This window comes from Schistocerca cancellata, unplaced genomic scaffold, assembly GCF_023864275.1.
Source record: "Schistocerca cancellata isolate TAMUIC-IGC-003103 unplaced genomic scaffold, iqSchCanc2.1 HiC_scaffold_60, whole genome shotgun sequence".
In the NCBI taxonomy this organism is placed as follows: domain Eukaryota; kingdom Metazoa; phylum Arthropoda; class Insecta; order Orthoptera; family Acrididae; genus Schistocerca; species Schistocerca cancellata.
The window spans coordinates 1-15,842 of record NW_026046123.1 but is presented as its reverse complement, the minus strand read 5'-3'; the positions used below and the strand labels follow the sequence as shown (position 1 = coordinate 15,842).

Below are 15,842 nucleotides of genomic sequence, written 5' to 3'. Positions count from 1 at the left end.
TTTCTTAAATTGTCGCAGCACAGTGCGCGGTGCAACGACATGATTCACAGGCGCAGTTTGGTGTCATGATGGCTGGCGTTCGTCTCCACGAAACGTGTCCCGAGCATGCCGTTGTACAAAGTGGGAGCGTCTATGTTTACAGTTGTCGTTAAGTAGCGTGCGTACAGCTTGCTGTGTTCGCTGGAGGAGCCCTTGTGCCGTTGTCCGGTGTGGTCTAGTGGCTAGGATACCTGGCTCTCACCCAGGAGGCCCGGGTTCGATTCCCGGTACCGGAAATGCGCATTTTGTTGCTCCTCTTATGCGACTTGGCCCGACTTAGCTCGACTGACGCTCCGCTGACGCTTGCAGAAAACTACGTTAAGTACGATTCGGCGTGACAAGTGACGGCGAGAGCGATGCGACATCTGTCCACCTCTTATCGACGCACATACCTGTGGTCAACAGACTTGGAGGACTGCAAGACATTGCCACGGGGGTTGAATGCAGCTAACCACACTGCTTGGTGTCCTAACAGCGCAGACACGTTCGTTTGCCAGTGTACATATAATGGAGATCGCGTCTGACACAGCTGTGGGGAGACGCAGTGGTGTGTGGGCCGAGCTTTGCTGTTCATCGCCACTTGCAGTCGCGAGAACTGCTGTCGGCGGTGCTTCCGTGGCCGTGATCGTCTAGTGGTTAGGACATTGCGTTGTGGCCGCAATAACCCAGGTTCGAATCCTGGTCACGGCAATTTTTAAACTTTTTGCCTTGCTGTCGCTGCAGTGACGATTGTGACTCAGTGTTTGAAAACACGGTGCCCTCTTGATTTTTCACTCATGTTCCGCAGGCTGCAGGTGGCACTACCAATTCATTATCAACACGTAATGCCGCCGCACCAGAACGCGGGCAGCTGCCTGTGTAGTGAATCTCTATTCGAAGAAGGCATTTGTTTGAGGTGCAATGGATGAGCAGCCAGTCGCAGCAGAACAGGAAGCTGTGTCGTGGACTGTTTCTACAAAAGCGAAGAACACTGGCACAGGTAGCGTGGCCGAGCGGTCTAAGGCGCTGGTTTAAGGCACCAGTCTCTTCGGAGGCGTGGGTTCGAATCCCACCGCTGCCAATTTTTTCTCGTTTTTTGTGCCATTGCGGTGTTTTCTCGTGGGGTAGAACGCAGCTCCTCTGACCGCCGTGCGGCGTCGGTAGCGTGGCCGAGCGGTCTAAGGCGCTGGTTTAAGGCACCAGTCTCCTCGGAGGCGTGGGTTCGAATCCCACCGCTGCCAATGTTTTCTGTCTCGAAAGCCGGAGCACTGACTACCCGCGACGAAACAGCGCAGCAAGCCGTGAGCGTCTCTTTCTTAAATTGTCGCAGCACAGTGCGCGGTGCAACGACATGATTCACAGGCGCAGTTTGGTGTCATGATGGCTGGCGTTCGTCTCCACGAAACGTGTCCCGAGCATGCCGTTGTACAAAGTGGGAGCGTCTATGTTTACAGTTGTCGTTAAGTAGCGTGCGTACAGCTTGCTGTGTTCGCTGGAGGAGCCCTTGTGCCGTTGTCCGGTGTGGTCTAGTGGCTAGGATACCTGGCTCTCACCCAGGAGGCCCGGGTTCGATTCCCGGTACCGGAAATGCGCATTTTGTTGCTCCTCTTATGCGACTTGGCCCGACTTAGCTCGACTGACGCTCCGCTGACGCTTGCAGAAAACTACGTTAAGTACGATTCGGCGTGACAAGTGACGGCGAGAGCGATGCGACATCTGTCCACCTCTTATCGACGCACATACCTGTGGTCAACAGACTTGGAGGACTGCAAGACATTGCCACGGGGGTTGAATGCAGCTAACCACACTGCTTGGTGTCCTAACAGCGCAGACACGTTCGTTTGCCAGTGTACATATAATGGAGATCGCGTCTGACACAGCTGTGGGGAGACGCAGTGGTGTGTGGGCCGAGCTTTGCTGTTCATCGCCACTTGCAGTCGCGAGAACTGCTGTCGGCGGTGCTTCCGTGGCCGTGATCGTCTAGTGGTTAGGACATTGCGTTGTGGCCGCAATAACCCAGGTTCGAATCCTGGTCACGGCAATTTTTAAACTTTTTGCCTTGCTGTCGCTGCAGTGACGATTGTGACTCAGTGTTTGAAAACACGGTGCCCTCTTGATTTTTCACTCATGTTCCGCAGGCTGCAGGTGGCACTACCAATTCATTATCAACACGTAATGCCGCCGCACCAGAACGCGGGCAGCTGCCTGTGTAGTGAATCTCTATTCGAAGAAGGCATTTGTTTGAGGTGCAATGGATGAGCAGCCAGTCGCAGCAGAACAGGAAGCTGTGTCGTGGACTGTTTCTACAAAAGCGAAGAACACTGGCACAGGTAGCGTGGCCGAGCGGTCTAAGGCGCTGGTTTAAGGCACCAGTCTCTTCGGAGGCGTGGGTTCGAATCCCACCGCTGCCAATTTTTTCTCGTTTTTTGTGCCATTGCGGTGTTTTCTCGTGGGGTAGAACGCAGCTCCTCTGACCGCCGTGCGGCGTCGGTAGCGTGGCCGAGCGGTCTAAGGCGCTGGTTTCAGGCACCAGTCTCCTCGGAGGCGTGGGTTCGAATCCCACCGCTGCCAATGTTTTCTGTCTCGAAAGCCGGAGCACTGACTACCCGCGACGAAACAGCGCAGCAAGCCGTGAGCGTCTCTTTCTTAAATTGTCGCAGCACAGTGCGCGGTGCAACGACATGATTCACAGGCGCAGTTTGGTGTCATGATGGCTGGCGTTCGTCTCCACGAAACGTGTCCCGAGCATGCCGTTGTACAAAGTGGGAGCGTCTATGTTTACAGTTGTCGTTAAGTAGCGTGCGTACAGCTTGCTGTGTTCGCTGGAGGAGCCCTTGTGCCGTTGTCCGGTGTGGTCTAGTGGCTAGGATACCTGGCTCTCACCCAGGAGGCCCGGGTTCGATTCCCGGTACCGGAAATGCGCATTTTGTTGCTCCTCTTATGCGACTTGGCCCGACTTAGCTCGACTGACGCTCCGCTGACGCTTGCAGAAAACTACGTTAAGTACGATTCGGCGTGACAAGTGACGGCGAGAGCGATGCGACATCTGTCCACCTCTTATCGACGCACATACCTGTGGTCAACAGACTTGGAGGACTGCAAGACATTGCCACGGGGGTTGAATGCAGCTAACCACACTGCTTGGTGTCCTAACAGCGCAGACACGTTCGTTTGCCAGTGTACATATAATGGAGATCGCGTCTGACACAGCTGTGGGGAGACGCAGTGGTGTGTGGGCCGAGCTTTGCTGTTCATCGCCACTTGCAGTCGCGAGAACTGCTGTCGGCGGTGCTTCCGTGGCCGTGATCGTCTAGTGGTTAGGACATTGCGTTGTGGCCGCAATAACCCAGGTTCGAATCCTGGTCACGGCAATTTTTAAACTTTTTGCCTTGCTGTCGCTGCAGTGACGATTGTGACTCAGTGTTTGAAAACACGGTGCCCTCTTGATTTTTCACTCATGTTCCGCAGGCTGCAGGTGGCACTACCAATTCATTATCAACACGTAATGCCGCCGCACCAGAACGCGGGCAGCTGCCTGTGTAGTGAATCTCTATTCGAAGAAGGCATTTGTTTGAGGTGCAATGGATGAGCAGCCAGTCGCAGCAGAACAGGAAGCTGTGTCGTGGACTGTTTCTACAAAAGCGAAGAACACTGGCACAGGTAGCGTGGCCGAGCGGTCTAAGGCGCTGGTTTAAGGCACCAGTCTCTTCGGAGGCGTGGGTTCGAATCCCACCGCTGCCAATTTTTTCTCGTTTTTTGTGCCATTGCGGTGTTTTCTCGTGGGGTAGAACGCAGCTCCTCTGACCGCCGTGCGGCGTCGGTAGCGTGGCCGAGCGGTCTAAGGCGCTGGTTTCAGGCACCAGTCTCCTCGGAGGCGTGGGTTCGAATCCCACCGCTGCCAATGTTTTCTGTCTCGAAAGCCGGAGCACTGACTACCCGCGACGAAACAGCGCAGCAAGCCGTGAGCGTCTCTTTCTTAAATTGTCGCAGCACAGTGCGCGGTGCAACGACATGATTCACAGGCGCAGTTTGGTGTCATGATGGCTGGCGTTCGTCTCCACGAAACGTGTCCCGAGCATGCCGTTGTACAAAGTGGGAGCGTCTATGTTTACAGTTGTCGTTAAGTAGCGTGCGTACAGCTTGCTGTGTTCGCTGGAGGAGCCCTTGTGCCGTTGTCCGGTGTGGTCTAGTGGCTAGGATACCTGGCTCTCACCCAGGAGGCCCGGGTTCGATTCCCGGTACCGGAAATGCGCATTTTGTTGCTCCTCTTATGCGACTTGGCCCGACTTAGCTCGACTGACGCTCCGCTGACGCTTGCAGAAAACTACGTTAAGTACGATTCGGCGTGACAAGTGACGGCGAGAGCGATGCGACATCTGTCCACCTCTTATCGACGCACATACCTGTGGTCAACAGACTTGGAGGACTGCAAGACATTGCCACGGGGGTTGAATGCAGCTAACCACACTGCTTGGTGTCCTAACAGCGCAGACACGTTCGTTTGCCAGTGTACATATAATGGAGATCGCGTCTGACACAGCTGTGGGGAGACGCAGTGGTGTGTGGGCCGAGCTTTGCTGTTCATCGCCACTTGCAGTCGCGAGAACTGCTGTCGGCGGTGCTTCCGTGGCCGTGATCGTCTAGTGGTTAGGACATTGCGTTGTGGCCGCAATAACCCAGGTTCGAATCCTGGTCACGGCAATTTTTAAACTTTTTGCCTTGCTGTCGCTGCAGTGACGATTGTGACTCAGTGTTTGAAAACACGGTGCCCTCTTGATTTTTCACTCATGTTCCGCAGGCTGCAGGTGGCACTACCAATTCATTATCAACACGTAATGCCGCCGCACCAGAACGCGGGCAGCTGCCTGTGTAGTGAATCTCTATTCGAAGAAGGCATTTGTTTGAGGTGCAATGGATGAGCAGCCAGTCGCAGCAGAACAGGAAGCTGTGTCGTGGACTGTTTCTACAAAAGCGAAGAACACTGGCACAGGTAGCGTGGCCGAGCGGTCTAAGGCGCTGGTTTAAGGCACCAGTCTCCTCGGAGGCGTGGGTTCGAATCCCACCGCTGCCAATGTTTTCTGTCTCGAAAGCCGGAGCACTGACTACCCGCGACGAAACAGCGCAGCAAGCCGTGAGCGTCTCTTTCTTAAATTGTCGCAGCACAGTGCGCGGTGCAACGACATGATTCACAGGCGCAGTTTGGTGTCATGATGGCTGGCGTTCGTCTCCACGAAACGTGTCCCGAGCATGCCGTTGTACAAAGTGGGAGCGTCTATGTTTACAGTTGTCGTTAAGTAGCGTGCGTACAGCTTGCTGTGTTCGCTGGAGGAGCCCTTGTGCCGTTGTCCGGTGTGGTCTAGTGGCTAGGATACCTGGCTCTCACCCAGGAGGCCCGGGTTCGATTCCCGGTACCGGAAATGCGCATTTTGTTGCTCCTCTTATGCGACTTGGCCCGACTTAGCTCGACTGACGCTCCGCTGACGCTTGCAGAAAACTACGTTAAGTACGATTCGGCGTGACAAGTGACGGCGAGAGCGATGCGACATCTGTCCACCTCTTATCGACGCACATACCTGTGGTCAACAGACTTGGAGGACTGCAAGACATTGCCACGGGGGTTGAATGCAGCTAACCACACTGCTTGGTGTCCTAACAGCGCAGACACGTTCGTTTGCCAGTGTACATATAATGGAGATCGCGTCTGACACAGCTGTGGGGAGACGCAGTGGTGTGTGGGCCGAGCTTTGCTGTTCATCGCCACTTGCAGTCGCGAGAACTGCTGTCGGCGGTGCTTCCGTGGCCGTGATCGTCTAGTGGTTAGGACATTGCGTTGTGGCCGCAATAACCCAGGTTCGAATCCTGGTCACGGCAATTTTTAAACTTTTTGCCTTGCTGTCGCTGCAGTGACGATTGTGACTCAGTGTTTGAAAACACGGTGCCCTCTTGATTTTTCACTCATGTTCCGCAGGCTGCAGGTGGCACTACCAATTCATTATCAACACGTAATGCCGCCGCACCAGAACGCGGGCAGCTGCCTGTGTAGTGAATCTCTATTCGAAGAAGGCATTTGTTTGAGGTGCAATGGATGAGCAGCCAGTCGCAGCAGAACAGGAAGCTGTGTCGTGGACTGTTTCTACAAAAGCGAAGAACACTGGCACAGGTAGCGTGGCCGAGCGGTCTAAGGCGCTGGTTTAAGGCACCAGTCTCCTCGGAGGCGTGGGTTCGAATCCCACCGCTGCCAATGTTTTCTGTCTCGAAAGCCGGAGCACTGACTACCCGCGACGAAACAGCGCAGCAAGCCGTGAGCGTCTCTTTCTTAAATTGTCGCAGCACAGTGCGCGGTGCAACGACATGATTCACAGGCGCAGTTTGGTGTCATGATGGCTGGCGTTCGTCTCCACGAAACGTGTCCCGAGCATGCCGTTGTACAAAGTGGGAGCGTCTATGTTTACAGTTGTCGTTAAGTAGCGTGCGTACAGCTTGCTGTGTTCGCTGGAGGAGCCCTTGTGCCGTTGTCCGGTGTGGTCTAGTGGCTAGGATACCTGGCTCTCACCCAGGAGGCCCGGGTTCGATTCCCGGTACCGGAAATGCGCATTTTGTTGCTCCTCTTATGCGACTTGGCCCGACTTAGCTCGACTGACGCTCCGCTGACGCTTGCAGAAAACTACGTTAAGTACGATTCGGCGTGACAAGTGACGGCGAGAGCGATGCGACATCTGTCCACCTCTTATCGACGCACATACCTGTGGTCAACAGACTTGGAGGACTGCAAGACATTGCCACGGGGGTTGAATGCAGCTAACCACACTGCTTGGTGTCCTAACAGCGCAGACACGTTCGTTTGCCAGTGTACATATAATGGAGATCGCGTCTGACACAGCTGTGGGGAGACGCAGTGGTGTGTGGGCCGAGCTTTGCTGTTCATCGCCACTTGCAGTCGCGAGAACTGCTGTCGGCGGTGCTTCCGTGGCCGTGATCGTCTAGTGGTTAGGACATTGCGTTGTGGCCGCAATAACCCAGGTTCGAATCCTGGTCACGGCAATTTTTAAACTTTTTGCCTTGCTGTCGCTGCAGTGACGATTGTGACTCAGTGTTTGAAAACACGGTGCCCTCTTGATTTTTCACTCATGTTCCGCAGGCTGCAGGTGGCACTACCAATTCATTATCAACACGTAATGCCGCCGCACCAGAACGCGGGCAGCTGCCTGTGTAGTGAATCTCTATTCGAAGAAGGCATTTGTTTGAGGTGCAATGGATGAGCAGCCAGTCGCAGCAGAACAGGAAGCTGTGTCGTGGACTGTTTCTACAAAAGCGAAGAACACTGGCACAGGTAGCGTGGCCGAGCGGTCTAAGGCGCTGGTTTAAGGCACCAGTCTCTTCGGAGGCGTGGGTTCGAATCCCACCGCTGCCAATTTTTTCTCGTTTTTTGTGCCATTGCGGTGTTTTCTCGTGGGGTAGAACGCAGCTCCTCTGACCGCCGTGCGGCGTCGGTAGCGTGGCCGAGCGGTCTAAGGCGCTGGTTTCAGGCACCAGTCTCCTCGGAGGCGTGGGTTCGAATCCCACCGCTGCCAATGTTTTCTGTCTCGAAAGCCGGAGCACTGACTACCCGCGACGAAACAGCGCAGCAAGCCGTGAGCGTCTCTTTCTTAAATTGTCGCAGCACAGTGCGCGGTGCAACGACATGATTCACAGGCGCAGTTTGGTGTCATGATGGCTGGCGTTCGTCTCCACGAAACGTGTCCCGAGCATGCCGTTGTACAAAGTGGGAGCGTCTATGTTTACAGTTGTCGTTAAGTAGCGTGCGTACAGCTTGCTGTGTTCGCTGGAGGAGCCCTTGTGCCGTTGTCCGGTGTGGTCTAGTGGCTAGGATACCTGGCTCTCACCCAGGAGGCCCGGGTTCGATTCCCGGTACCGGAAATGCGCATTTTGTTGCTCCTCTTATGCGACTTGGCCCGACTTAGCTCGACTGACGCTCCGCTGACGCTTGCAGAAAACTACGTTAAGTACGATTCGGCGTGACAAGTGACGGCGAGAGCGATGCGACATCTGTCCACCTCTTATCGACGCACATACCTGTGGTCAACAGACTTGGAGGACTGCAAGACATTGCCACGGGGGTTGAATGCAGCTAACCACACTGCTTGGTGTCCTAACAGCGCAGACACGTTCGTTTGCCAGTGTACATATAATGGAGATCGCGTCTGACACAGCTGTGGGGAGACGCAGTGGTGTGTGGGCCGAGCTTTGCTGTTCATCGCCACTTGCAGTCGCGAGAACTGCTGTCGGCGGTGCTTCCGTGGCCGTGATCGTCTAGTGGTTAGGACATTGCGTTGTGGCCGCAATAACCCAGGTTCGAATCCTGGTCACGGCAATTTTTAAACTTTTTGCCTTGCTGTCGCTGCAGTGACGATTGTGACTCAGTGTTTGAAAACACGGTGCCCTCTTGATTTTTCACTCATGTTCCGCAGGCTGCAGGTGGCACTACCAATTCATTATCAACACGTAATGCCGCCGCACCAGAACGCGGGCAGCTGCCTGTGTAGTGAATCTCTATTCGAAGAAGGCATTTGTTTGAGGTGCAATGGATGAGCAGCCAGTCGCAGCAGAACAGGAAGCTGTGTCGTGGACTGTTTCTACAAAAGCGAAGAACACTGGCACAGGTAGCGTGGCCGAGCGGTCTAAGGCGCTGGTTTAAGGCACCAGTCTCTTCGGAGGCGTGGGTTCGAATCCCACCGCTGCCAATTTTTTCTCGTTTTTTGTGCCATTGCGGTGTTTTCTCGTGGGGTAGAACGCAGCTCCTCTGACCGCCGTGCGGCGTCGGTAGCGTGGCCGAGCGGTCTAAGGCGCTGGTTTCAGGCACCAGTCTCCTCGGAGGCGTGGGTTCGAATCCCACCGCTGCCAATGTTTTCTGTCTCGAAAGCCGGAGCACTGACTACCCGCGACGAAACAGCGCAGCAAGCCGTGAGCGTCTCTTTCTTAAATTGTCGCAGCACAGTGCGCGGTGCAACGACATGATTCACAGGCGCAGTTTGGTGTCATGATGGCTGGCGTTCGTCTCCACGAAACGTGTCCCGAGCATGCCGTTGTACAAAGTGGGAGCGTCTATGTTTACAGTTGTCGTTAAGTAGCGTGCGTACAGCTTGCTGTGTTCGCTGGAGGAGCCCTTGTGCCGTTGTCCGGTGTGGTCTAGTGGCTAGGATACCTGGCTCTCACCCAGGAGGCCCGGGTTCGATTCCCGGTACCGGAAATGCGCATTTTGTTGCTCCTCTTATGCGACTTGGCCCGACTTAGCTCGACTGACGCTCCGCTGACGCTTGCAGAAAACTACGTTAAGTACGATTCGGCGTGACAAGTGACGGCGAGAGCGATGCGACATCTGTCCACCTCTTATCGACGCACATACCTGTGGTCAACAGACTTGGAGGACTGCAAGACATTGCCACGGGGGTTGAATGCAGCTAACCACACTGCTTGGTGTCCTAACAGCGCAGACACGTTCGTTTGCCAGTGTACATATAATGGAGATCGCGTCTGACACAGCTGTGGGGAGACGCAGTGGTGTGTGGGCCGAGCTTTGCTGTTCATCGCCACTTGCAGTCGCGAGAACTGCTGTCGGCGGTGCTTCCGTGGCCGTGATCGTCTAGTGGTTAGGACATTGCGTTGTGGCCGCAATAACCCAGGTTCGAATCCTGGTCACGGCAATTTTTAAACTTTTTGCCTTGCTGTCGCTGCAGTGACGATTGTGACTCAGTGTTTGAAAACACGGTGCCCTCTTGATTTTTCACTCATGTTCCGCAGGCTGCAGGTGGCACTACCAATTCATTATCAACACGTAATGCCGCCGCACCAGAACGCGGGCAGCTGCCTGTGTAGTGAATCTCTATTCGAAGAAGGCATTTGTTTGAGGTGCAATGGATGAGCAGCCAGTCGCAGCAGAACAGGAAGCTGTGTCGTGGACTGTTTCTACAAAAGCGAAGAACACTGGCACAGGTAGCGTGGCCGAGCGGTCTAAGGCGCTGGTTTAAGGCACCAGTCTCCTCGGAGGCGTGGGTTCGAATCCCACCGCTGCCAATGTTTTCTGTCTCGAAAGCCGGAGCACTGACTACCCGCGACGAAACAGCGCAGCAAGCCGTGAGCGTCTCTTTCTTAAATTGTCGCAGCACAGTGCGCGGTGCAACGACATGATTCACAGGCGCAGTTTGGTGTCATGATGGCTGGCGTTCGTCTCCACGAAACGTGTCCCGAGCATGCCGTTGTACAAAGTGGGAGCGTCTATGTTTACAGTTGTCGTTAAGTAGCGTGCGTACAGCTTGCTGTGTTCGCTGGAGGAGCCCTTGTGCCGTTGTCCGGTGTGGTCTAGTGGCTAGGATACCTGGCTCTCACCCAGGAGGCCCGGGTTCGATTCCCGGTACCGGAAATGCACATTTTGTTGCTCCTCTTATGCGACTTGGCCCGACTTAGCTCGACTGACGCTCCGCTGACGCTTGCAGAAAACTACGTTAAGTACGATTCGGCGTGACAAGTGACGGCGAGAGCGATGCGACATCTGTCCACCTCTTATCGACGCACATACCTGTGGTCAACAGACTTGGAGGACTGCAAGACATTGCCACGGGGGTTGAATGCAGCTAACCACACTGCTTGGTGTCCTAACAGCGCAGACACGTTCGTTTGCCAGTGTACATATAATGGAGATCGCGTCTGACACAGCTGTGGGGAGACGCAGTGGTGTGTGGGCCGAGCTTTGCTGTTCATCGCCACTTGCAGTCGCGAGAACTGCTGTCGGCGGTGCTTCCGTGGCCGTGATCGTCTAGTGGTTAGGACATTGCGTTGTGGCCGCAATAACCCAGGTTCGAATCCTGGTCACGGCAATTTTTAAACTTTTTGCCTTGCTGTCGCTGCAGTGACGATTGTGACTCAGTGTTTGAAAACACGGTGCCCTCTTGATTTTTCACTCATGTTCCGCAGGCTGCAGGTGGCACTACCAATTCATTATCAACACGTAATGCCGCCGCACCAGAACGCGGGCAGCTGCCTGTGTAGTGAATCTCTATTCGAAGAAGGCATTTGTTTGAGGTGCAATGGATGAGCAGCCAGTCGCAGCAGAACAGGAAGCTGTGTCGTGGACTGTTTCTACAAAAGCGAAGAACACTGGCACAGGTAGCGTGGCCGAGCGGTCTAAGGCGCTGGTTTAAGGCACCAGTCTCTTCGGAGGCGTGGGTTCGAATCCCACCGCTGCCAATTTTTTCTCGTTTTTTGTGCCATTGCGGTGTTTTCTCGTGGGGTAGAACGCAGCTCCTCTGACCGCCGTGCGGCGTCGGTAGCGTGGCCGAGCGGTCTAAGGCGCTGGTTTCAGGCACCAGTCTCCTCGGAGGCGTGGGTTCGAATCCCACCGCTGCCAATGTTTTCTGTCTCGAAAGCCGGAGCACTGACTACCCGCGACGAAACAGCGCAGCAAGCCGTGAGCGTCTCTTTCTTAAATTGTCGCAGCACAGTGCGCGGTGCAACGACATGATTCACAGGCGCAGTTTGGTGTCATGATGGCTGGCGTTCGTCTCCACGAAACGTGTCCCGAGCATGCCGTTGTACAAAGTGGGAGCGTCTATGTTTACAGTTGTCGTTAAGTAGCGTGCGTACAGCTTGCTGTGTTCGCTGGAGGAGCCCTTGTGCCGTTGTCCGGTGTGGTCTAGTGGCTAGGATACCTGGCTCTCACCCAGGAGGCCCGGGTTCGATTCCCGGTACCGGAAATGCGCATTTTGTTGCTCCTCTTATGCGACTTGGCCCGACTTAGCTCGACTGACGCTCCGCTGACGCTTGCAGAAAACTACGTTAAGTACGATTCGGCGTGACAAGTGACGGCGAGAGCGATGCGACATCTGTCCACCTCTTATCGACGCACATACCTGTGGTCAACAGACTTGGAGGACTGCAAGACATTGCCACGGGGGTTGAATGCAGCTAACCACACTGCTTGGTGTCCTAACAGCGCAGACACGTTCGTTTGCCAGTGTACATATAATGGAGATCGCGTCTGACACAGCTGTGGGGAGACGCAGTGGTGTGTGGGCCGAGCTTTGCTGTTCATCGCCACTTGCAGTCGCGAGAACTGCTGTCGGCGGTGCTTCCGTGGCCGTGATCGTCTAGTGGTTAGGACATTGCGTTGTGGCCGCAATAACCCAGGTTCGAATCCTGGTCACGGCAATTTTTAAACTTTTTGCCTTGCTGTCGCTGCAGTGACGATTGTGACTCAGTGTTTGAAAACACGGTGCCCTCTTGATTTTTCACTCATGTTCCGCAGGCTGCAGGTGGCACTACCAATTCATTATCAACACGTAATGCCGCCGCACCAGAACGCGGGCAGCTGCCTGTGTAGTGAATCTCTATTCGAAGAAGGCATTTGTTTGAGGTGCAATGGATGAGCAGCCAGTCGCAGCAGAACAGGAAGCTGTGTCGTGGACTGTTTCTACAAAAGCGAAGAACACTGGCACAGGTAGCGTGGCCGAGCGGTCTAAGGCGCTGGTTTAAGGCACCAGTCTCTTCGGAGGCGTGGGTTCGAATCCCACCGCTGCCAATTTTTTCTCGTTTTTTGTGCCATTGCGGTGTTTTCTCGTGGGGTAGAACGCAGCTCCTCTGACCGCCGTGCGGCGTCGGTAGCGTGGCCGAGCGGTCTAAGGCGCTGGTTTCAGGCACCAGTCTCCTCGGAGGCGTGGGTTCGAATCCCACCGCTGCCAATGTTTTCTGTCTCGAAAGCCGGAGCACTGACTACCCGCGACGAAACAGCGCAGCAAGCCGTGAGCGTCTCTTTCTTAAATTGTCGCAGCACAGTGCGCGGTGCAACGACATGATTCACAGGCGCAGTTTGGTGTCATGATGGCTGGCGTTCGTCTCCACGAAACGTGTCCCGAGCATGCCGTTGTACAAAGTGGGAGCGTCTATGTTTACAGTTGTCGTTAAGTAGCGTGCGTACAGCTTGCTGTGTTCGCTGGAGGAGCCCTTGTGCCGTTGTCCGGTGTGGTCTAGTGGCTAGGATACCTGGCTCTCACCCAGGAGGCCCGGGTTCGATTCCCGGTACCGGAAATGCGCATTTTGTTGCTCCTCTTATGCGACTTGGCCCGACTTAGCTCGACTGACGCTCCGCTGACGCTTGCAGAAAACTACGTTAAGTACGATTCGGCGTGACAAGTGACGGCGAGAGCGATGCGACATCTGTCCACCTCTTATCGACGCACATACCTGTGGTCAACAGACTTGGAGGACTGCAAGACATTGCCACGGGGGTTGAATGCAGCTAACCACACTGCTTGGTGTCCTAACAGCGCAGACACGTTCGTTTGCCAGTGTACATATAATGGAGATCGCGTCTGACACAGCTGTGGGGAGACGCAGTGGTGTGTGGGCCGAGCTTTGCTGTTCATCGCCACTTGCAGTCGCGAGAACTGCTGTCGGCGGTGCTTCCGTGGCCGTGATCGTCTAGTGGTTAGGACATTGCGTTGTGGCCGCAATAACCCAGGTTCGAATCCTGGTCACGGCAATTTTTAAACTTTTTGCCTTGCTGTCGCTGCAGTGACGATTGTGACTCAGTGTTTGAAAACACGGTGCCCTCTTGATTTTTCACTCATGTTCCGCAGGCTGCAGGTGGCACTACCAATTCATTATCAACACGTAATGCCGCCGCACCAGAACGCGGGCAGCTGCCTGTGTAGTGAATCTCTATTCGAAGAAGGCATTTGTTTGAGGTGCAATGGATGAGCAGCCAGTCGCAGCAGAACAGGAAGCTGTGTCGTGGACTGTTTCTACAAAAGCGAAGAACACTGGCACAGGTAGCGTGGCCGAGCGGTCTAAGGCGCTGGTTTAAGGCACCAGTCTCCTCGGAGGCGTGGGTTCGAATCCCACCGCTGCCAATGTTTTCTGTCTCGAAAGCCGGAGCACTGACTACCCGCGACGAAACAGCGCAGCAAGCCGTGAGCGTCTCTTTCTTAAATTGTCGCAGCACAGTGCGCGGTGCAACGACATGATTCACAGGCGCAGTTTGGTGTCATGATGGCTGGCGTTCGTCTCCACGAAACGTGTCCCGAGCATGCCGTTGTACAAAGTGGGAGCGTCTATGTTTACAGTTGTCGTTAAGTAGCGTGCGTACAGCTTGCTGTGTTCGCTGGAGGAGCCCTTGTGCCGTTGTCCGGTGTGGTCTAGTGGCTAGGATACCTGGCTCTCACCCAGGAGGCCCGGGTTCGATTCCCGGTACCGGAAATGCGCATTTTGTTGCTCCTCTTATGCGACTTGGCCCGACTTAGCTCGACTGACGCTCCGCTGACGCTTGCAGAAAACTACGTTAAGTACGATTCGGCGTGACAAGTGACGGCGAGAGCGATGCGACATCTGTCCACCTCTTATCGACGCACATACCTGTGGTCAACAGACTTGGAGGACTGCAAGACATTGCCACGGGGGTTGAATGCAGCTAACCACACTGCTTGGTGTCCTAACAGCGCAGACACGTTCGTTTGCCAGTGTACATATAATGGAGATCGCGTCTGACACAGCTGTGGGGAGACGCAGTGGTGTGTGGGCCGAGCTTTGCTGTTCATCGCCACTTGCAGTCGCGAGAACTGCTGTCGGCGGTGCTTCCGTGGCCGTGATCGTCTAGTGGTTAGGACATTGCGTTGTGGCCGCAATAACCCAGGTTCGAATCCTGGTCACGGCAATTTTTAAACTTTTTGCCTTGCTGTCGCTGCAGTGACGATTGTGACTCAGTGTTTGAAAACACGGTGCCCTCTTGATTTTTCACTCATGTTCCGCAGGCTGCAGGTGGCACTACCAATTCATTATCAACACGTAATGCCGCCGCACCAGAACGCGGGCAGCTGCCTGTGTAGTGAATCTCTATTCGAAGAAGGCATTTGTTTGAGGTGCAATGGATGAGCAGCCAGTCGCAGCAGAACAGGAAGCTGTGTCGTGGACTGTTTCTACAAAAGCGAAGAACACTGGCACAGGTAGCGTGGCCGAGCGGTCTAAGGCGCTGGTTTAAGGCACCAGTCTCTTCGGAGGCGTGGGTTCGAATCCCACCGCTGCCAATTTTTTCTCGTTTTTTGTGCCATTGCGGTGTTTTCTCGTGGGGTAGAACGCAGCTCCTCTGACCGCCGTGCGGCGTCGGTAGCGTGGCCGAGCGGTCTAAGGCGCTGGTTTCAGGCACCAGTCTCCTCGGAGGCGTGGGTTCGAATCCCACCGCTGCCAATGTTTTCTGTCTCGAAAGCCGGAGCACTGACTACCCGCGACGAAACAGCGCAGCAAGCCGTGAGCGTCTCTTTCTTAAATTGTCGCAGCACAGTGCGCGGTGCAACGACATGATTCACAGGCGCAGTTTGGTGTCATGATGGCTGGCGTTCGTCTCCACGAAACGTGTCCCGAGCATGCCGTTGTACAAAGTGGGAGCGTCTATGTTTACAGTTGTCGTTAAGTAGCGTGCGTACAGCTTGCTGTGTTCGCTGGAGGAGCCCTTGTGCCGTTGTCCGGTGTGGTCTAGTGGCTAGGATACCTGGCTCTCACCCAGGAGGCCCGGGTTCGATTCCCGGTACCGGAAATGCGCATTTTGTTGCTCCTCTTATGCGACTTGGCCCGACTTAGCTCGACTGACGCTCCGCTGACGCTTGCAGAAAACTACGTTAAGTACGATTCGGCGTGACAAGTGACGGCGAGAGCGATGCGACATCTGTCCACCTCTTATCGACGCACATACCTGTGGTCAACAGACTTGGAGGACTGCAAGACATTGCCACGGGGGTTGAATGCAGCTAACCACACTGCTTGGTGTCCTAACAGCGCAGACA

General features: G+C 54.8%; 45 non-coding genes across 45 annotated transcripts; all 45 read left to right on the top strand.

Moving 5' to 3' along the window:
• The first annotated feature begins 203 nt into the window (after positions 1-203).
• Positions 204-275, top strand: Trnae-cuc (transfer RNA glutamic acid (anticodon CUC)). The gene has a single exon. It is a non-coding gene; the product is annotated as a tRNA-Glu (tRNA).
• A 382-nt stretch (positions 276-657) lies between these two features.
• Trnah-gug (transfer RNA histidin (anticodon GUG)) lies at positions 658-729 on the top strand. Its single transcript has one exon. It is a non-coding gene; the product is annotated as a tRNA-His (tRNA).
• A 288-nt stretch (positions 730-1,017) lies between these two features.
• Positions 1,018-1,099, top strand: Trnal-aag (transfer RNA leucine (anticodon AAG)). Its single transcript has one exon. It is a non-coding gene; the product is annotated as a tRNA-Leu (tRNA).
• A 78-nt stretch (positions 1,100-1,177) lies between these two features.
• Trnal-aag (transfer RNA leucine (anticodon AAG)) lies at positions 1,178-1,259 on the top strand. The gene has a single exon. It is a non-coding gene; the product is annotated as a tRNA-Leu (tRNA).
• Positions 1,260-1,533: 274 nt separating this feature from the next.
• On the top strand, positions 1,534-1,605 carry Trnae-cuc (transfer RNA glutamic acid (anticodon CUC)). The gene has a single exon. It is a non-coding gene; the product is annotated as a tRNA-Glu (tRNA).
• Positions 1,606-1,987: 382 nt separating this feature from the next.
• Trnah-gug (transfer RNA histidin (anticodon GUG)) lies at positions 1,988-2,059 on the top strand. The gene has a single exon. It is a non-coding gene; the product is annotated as a tRNA-His (tRNA).
• A 288-nt stretch (positions 2,060-2,347) lies between these two features.
• Positions 2,348-2,429, top strand: Trnal-aag (transfer RNA leucine (anticodon AAG)). The gene has a single exon. It is a non-coding gene; the product is annotated as a tRNA-Leu (tRNA).
• Positions 2,430-2,507: 78 nt separating this feature from the next.
• Trnal-cag (transfer RNA leucine (anticodon CAG)) lies at positions 2,508-2,589 on the top strand. Its single transcript has one exon. It is a non-coding gene; the product is annotated as a tRNA-Leu (tRNA).
• Positions 2,590-2,863: 274 nt separating this feature from the next.
• On the top strand, positions 2,864-2,935 carry Trnae-cuc (transfer RNA glutamic acid (anticodon CUC)). The gene has a single exon. It is a non-coding gene; the product is annotated as a tRNA-Glu (tRNA).
• Positions 2,936-3,317: 382 nt separating this feature from the next.
• Trnah-gug (transfer RNA histidin (anticodon GUG)) lies at positions 3,318-3,389 on the top strand. Its single transcript has one exon. It is a non-coding gene; the product is annotated as a tRNA-His (tRNA).
• A 288-nt stretch (positions 3,390-3,677) lies between these two features.
• Trnal-aag (transfer RNA leucine (anticodon AAG)) lies at positions 3,678-3,759 on the top strand. Its single transcript has one exon. It is a non-coding gene; the product is annotated as a tRNA-Leu (tRNA).
• A 78-nt stretch (positions 3,760-3,837) lies between these two features.
• Positions 3,838-3,919, top strand: Trnal-cag (transfer RNA leucine (anticodon CAG)). The gene has a single exon. It is a non-coding gene; the product is annotated as a tRNA-Leu (tRNA).
• A 274-nt stretch (positions 3,920-4,193) lies between these two features.
• Positions 4,194-4,265, top strand: Trnae-cuc (transfer RNA glutamic acid (anticodon CUC)). The gene has a single exon. It is a non-coding gene; the product is annotated as a tRNA-Glu (tRNA).
• A 382-nt stretch (positions 4,266-4,647) lies between these two features.
• Positions 4,648-4,719, top strand: Trnah-gug (transfer RNA histidin (anticodon GUG)). Its single transcript has one exon. It is a non-coding gene; the product is annotated as a tRNA-His (tRNA).
• Positions 4,720-5,007: 288 nt separating this feature from the next.
• On the top strand, positions 5,008-5,089 carry Trnal-aag (transfer RNA leucine (anticodon AAG)). Its single transcript has one exon. It is a non-coding gene; the product is annotated as a tRNA-Leu (tRNA).
• A 274-nt stretch (positions 5,090-5,363) lies between these two features.
• Trnae-cuc (transfer RNA glutamic acid (anticodon CUC)) lies at positions 5,364-5,435 on the top strand. Its single transcript has one exon. It is a non-coding gene; the product is annotated as a tRNA-Glu (tRNA).
• Positions 5,436-5,817: 382 nt separating this feature from the next.
• Positions 5,818-5,889, top strand: Trnah-gug (transfer RNA histidin (anticodon GUG)). The gene has a single exon. It is a non-coding gene; the product is annotated as a tRNA-His (tRNA).
• A 288-nt stretch (positions 5,890-6,177) lies between these two features.
• On the top strand, positions 6,178-6,259 carry Trnal-aag (transfer RNA leucine (anticodon AAG)). Its single transcript has one exon. It is a non-coding gene; the product is annotated as a tRNA-Leu (tRNA).
• Positions 6,260-6,533: 274 nt separating this feature from the next.
• Positions 6,534-6,605, top strand: Trnae-cuc (transfer RNA glutamic acid (anticodon CUC)). The gene has a single exon. It is a non-coding gene; the product is annotated as a tRNA-Glu (tRNA).
• Positions 6,606-6,987: 382 nt separating this feature from the next.
• Positions 6,988-7,059, top strand: Trnah-gug (transfer RNA histidin (anticodon GUG)). The gene has a single exon. It is a non-coding gene; the product is annotated as a tRNA-His (tRNA).
• Positions 7,060-7,347: 288 nt separating this feature from the next.
• Positions 7,348-7,429, top strand: Trnal-aag (transfer RNA leucine (anticodon AAG)). The gene has a single exon. It is a non-coding gene; the product is annotated as a tRNA-Leu (tRNA).
• Positions 7,430-7,507: 78 nt separating this feature from the next.
• Positions 7,508-7,589, top strand: Trnal-cag (transfer RNA leucine (anticodon CAG)). Its single transcript has one exon. It is a non-coding gene; the product is annotated as a tRNA-Leu (tRNA).
• Positions 7,590-7,863: 274 nt separating this feature from the next.
• Positions 7,864-7,935, top strand: Trnae-cuc (transfer RNA glutamic acid (anticodon CUC)). Its single transcript has one exon. It is a non-coding gene; the product is annotated as a tRNA-Glu (tRNA).
• Positions 7,936-8,317: 382 nt separating this feature from the next.
• Positions 8,318-8,389, top strand: Trnah-gug (transfer RNA histidin (anticodon GUG)). The gene has a single exon. It is a non-coding gene; the product is annotated as a tRNA-His (tRNA).
• Positions 8,390-8,677: 288 nt separating this feature from the next.
• Positions 8,678-8,759, top strand: Trnal-aag (transfer RNA leucine (anticodon AAG)). The gene has a single exon. It is a non-coding gene; the product is annotated as a tRNA-Leu (tRNA).
• Positions 8,760-8,837: 78 nt separating this feature from the next.
• On the top strand, positions 8,838-8,919 carry Trnal-cag (transfer RNA leucine (anticodon CAG)). Its single transcript has one exon. It is a non-coding gene; the product is annotated as a tRNA-Leu (tRNA).
• A 274-nt stretch (positions 8,920-9,193) lies between these two features.
• Positions 9,194-9,265, top strand: Trnae-cuc (transfer RNA glutamic acid (anticodon CUC)). Its single transcript has one exon. It is a non-coding gene; the product is annotated as a tRNA-Glu (tRNA).
• A 382-nt stretch (positions 9,266-9,647) lies between these two features.
• Positions 9,648-9,719, top strand: Trnah-gug (transfer RNA histidin (anticodon GUG)). The gene has a single exon. It is a non-coding gene; the product is annotated as a tRNA-His (tRNA).
• A 288-nt stretch (positions 9,720-10,007) lies between these two features.
• Trnal-aag (transfer RNA leucine (anticodon AAG)) lies at positions 10,008-10,089 on the top strand. The gene has a single exon. It is a non-coding gene; the product is annotated as a tRNA-Leu (tRNA).
• Positions 10,090-10,363: 274 nt separating this feature from the next.
• Trnae-cuc (transfer RNA glutamic acid (anticodon CUC)) lies at positions 10,364-10,435 on the top strand. Its single transcript has one exon. It is a non-coding gene; the product is annotated as a tRNA-Glu (tRNA).
• A 382-nt stretch (positions 10,436-10,817) lies between these two features.
• Positions 10,818-10,889, top strand: Trnah-gug (transfer RNA histidin (anticodon GUG)). The gene has a single exon. It is a non-coding gene; the product is annotated as a tRNA-His (tRNA).
• A 288-nt stretch (positions 10,890-11,177) lies between these two features.
• Trnal-aag (transfer RNA leucine (anticodon AAG)) lies at positions 11,178-11,259 on the top strand. The gene has a single exon. It is a non-coding gene; the product is annotated as a tRNA-Leu (tRNA).
• Positions 11,260-11,337: 78 nt separating this feature from the next.
• Trnal-cag (transfer RNA leucine (anticodon CAG)) lies at positions 11,338-11,419 on the top strand. Its single transcript has one exon. It is a non-coding gene; the product is annotated as a tRNA-Leu (tRNA).
• Positions 11,420-11,693: 274 nt separating this feature from the next.
• On the top strand, positions 11,694-11,765 carry Trnae-cuc (transfer RNA glutamic acid (anticodon CUC)). The gene has a single exon. It is a non-coding gene; the product is annotated as a tRNA-Glu (tRNA).
• A 382-nt stretch (positions 11,766-12,147) lies between these two features.
• On the top strand, positions 12,148-12,219 carry Trnah-gug (transfer RNA histidin (anticodon GUG)). Its single transcript has one exon. It is a non-coding gene; the product is annotated as a tRNA-His (tRNA).
• A 288-nt stretch (positions 12,220-12,507) lies between these two features.
• Positions 12,508-12,589, top strand: Trnal-aag (transfer RNA leucine (anticodon AAG)). The gene has a single exon. It is a non-coding gene; the product is annotated as a tRNA-Leu (tRNA).
• A 78-nt stretch (positions 12,590-12,667) lies between these two features.
• On the top strand, positions 12,668-12,749 carry Trnal-cag (transfer RNA leucine (anticodon CAG)). Its single transcript has one exon. It is a non-coding gene; the product is annotated as a tRNA-Leu (tRNA).
• Positions 12,750-13,023: 274 nt separating this feature from the next.
• On the top strand, positions 13,024-13,095 carry Trnae-cuc (transfer RNA glutamic acid (anticodon CUC)). Its single transcript has one exon. It is a non-coding gene; the product is annotated as a tRNA-Glu (tRNA).
• Positions 13,096-13,477: 382 nt separating this feature from the next.
• Trnah-gug (transfer RNA histidin (anticodon GUG)) lies at positions 13,478-13,549 on the top strand. Its single transcript has one exon. It is a non-coding gene; the product is annotated as a tRNA-His (tRNA).
• Positions 13,550-13,837: 288 nt separating this feature from the next.
• Trnal-aag (transfer RNA leucine (anticodon AAG)) lies at positions 13,838-13,919 on the top strand. The gene has a single exon. It is a non-coding gene; the product is annotated as a tRNA-Leu (tRNA).
• Positions 13,920-14,193: 274 nt separating this feature from the next.
• Trnae-cuc (transfer RNA glutamic acid (anticodon CUC)) lies at positions 14,194-14,265 on the top strand. Its single transcript has one exon. It is a non-coding gene; the product is annotated as a tRNA-Glu (tRNA).
• A 382-nt stretch (positions 14,266-14,647) lies between these two features.
• Positions 14,648-14,719, top strand: Trnah-gug (transfer RNA histidin (anticodon GUG)). The gene has a single exon. It is a non-coding gene; the product is annotated as a tRNA-His (tRNA).
• Positions 14,720-15,007: 288 nt separating this feature from the next.
• Trnal-aag (transfer RNA leucine (anticodon AAG)) lies at positions 15,008-15,089 on the top strand. The gene has a single exon. It is a non-coding gene; the product is annotated as a tRNA-Leu (tRNA).
• Positions 15,090-15,167: 78 nt separating this feature from the next.
• Trnal-cag (transfer RNA leucine (anticodon CAG)) lies at positions 15,168-15,249 on the top strand. Its single transcript has one exon. It is a non-coding gene; the product is annotated as a tRNA-Leu (tRNA).
• A 274-nt stretch (positions 15,250-15,523) lies between these two features.
• Trnae-cuc (transfer RNA glutamic acid (anticodon CUC)) lies at positions 15,524-15,595 on the top strand. The gene has a single exon. It is a non-coding gene; the product is annotated as a tRNA-Glu (tRNA).
• Positions 15,596-15,842: the final 247 nt, after the last annotated feature.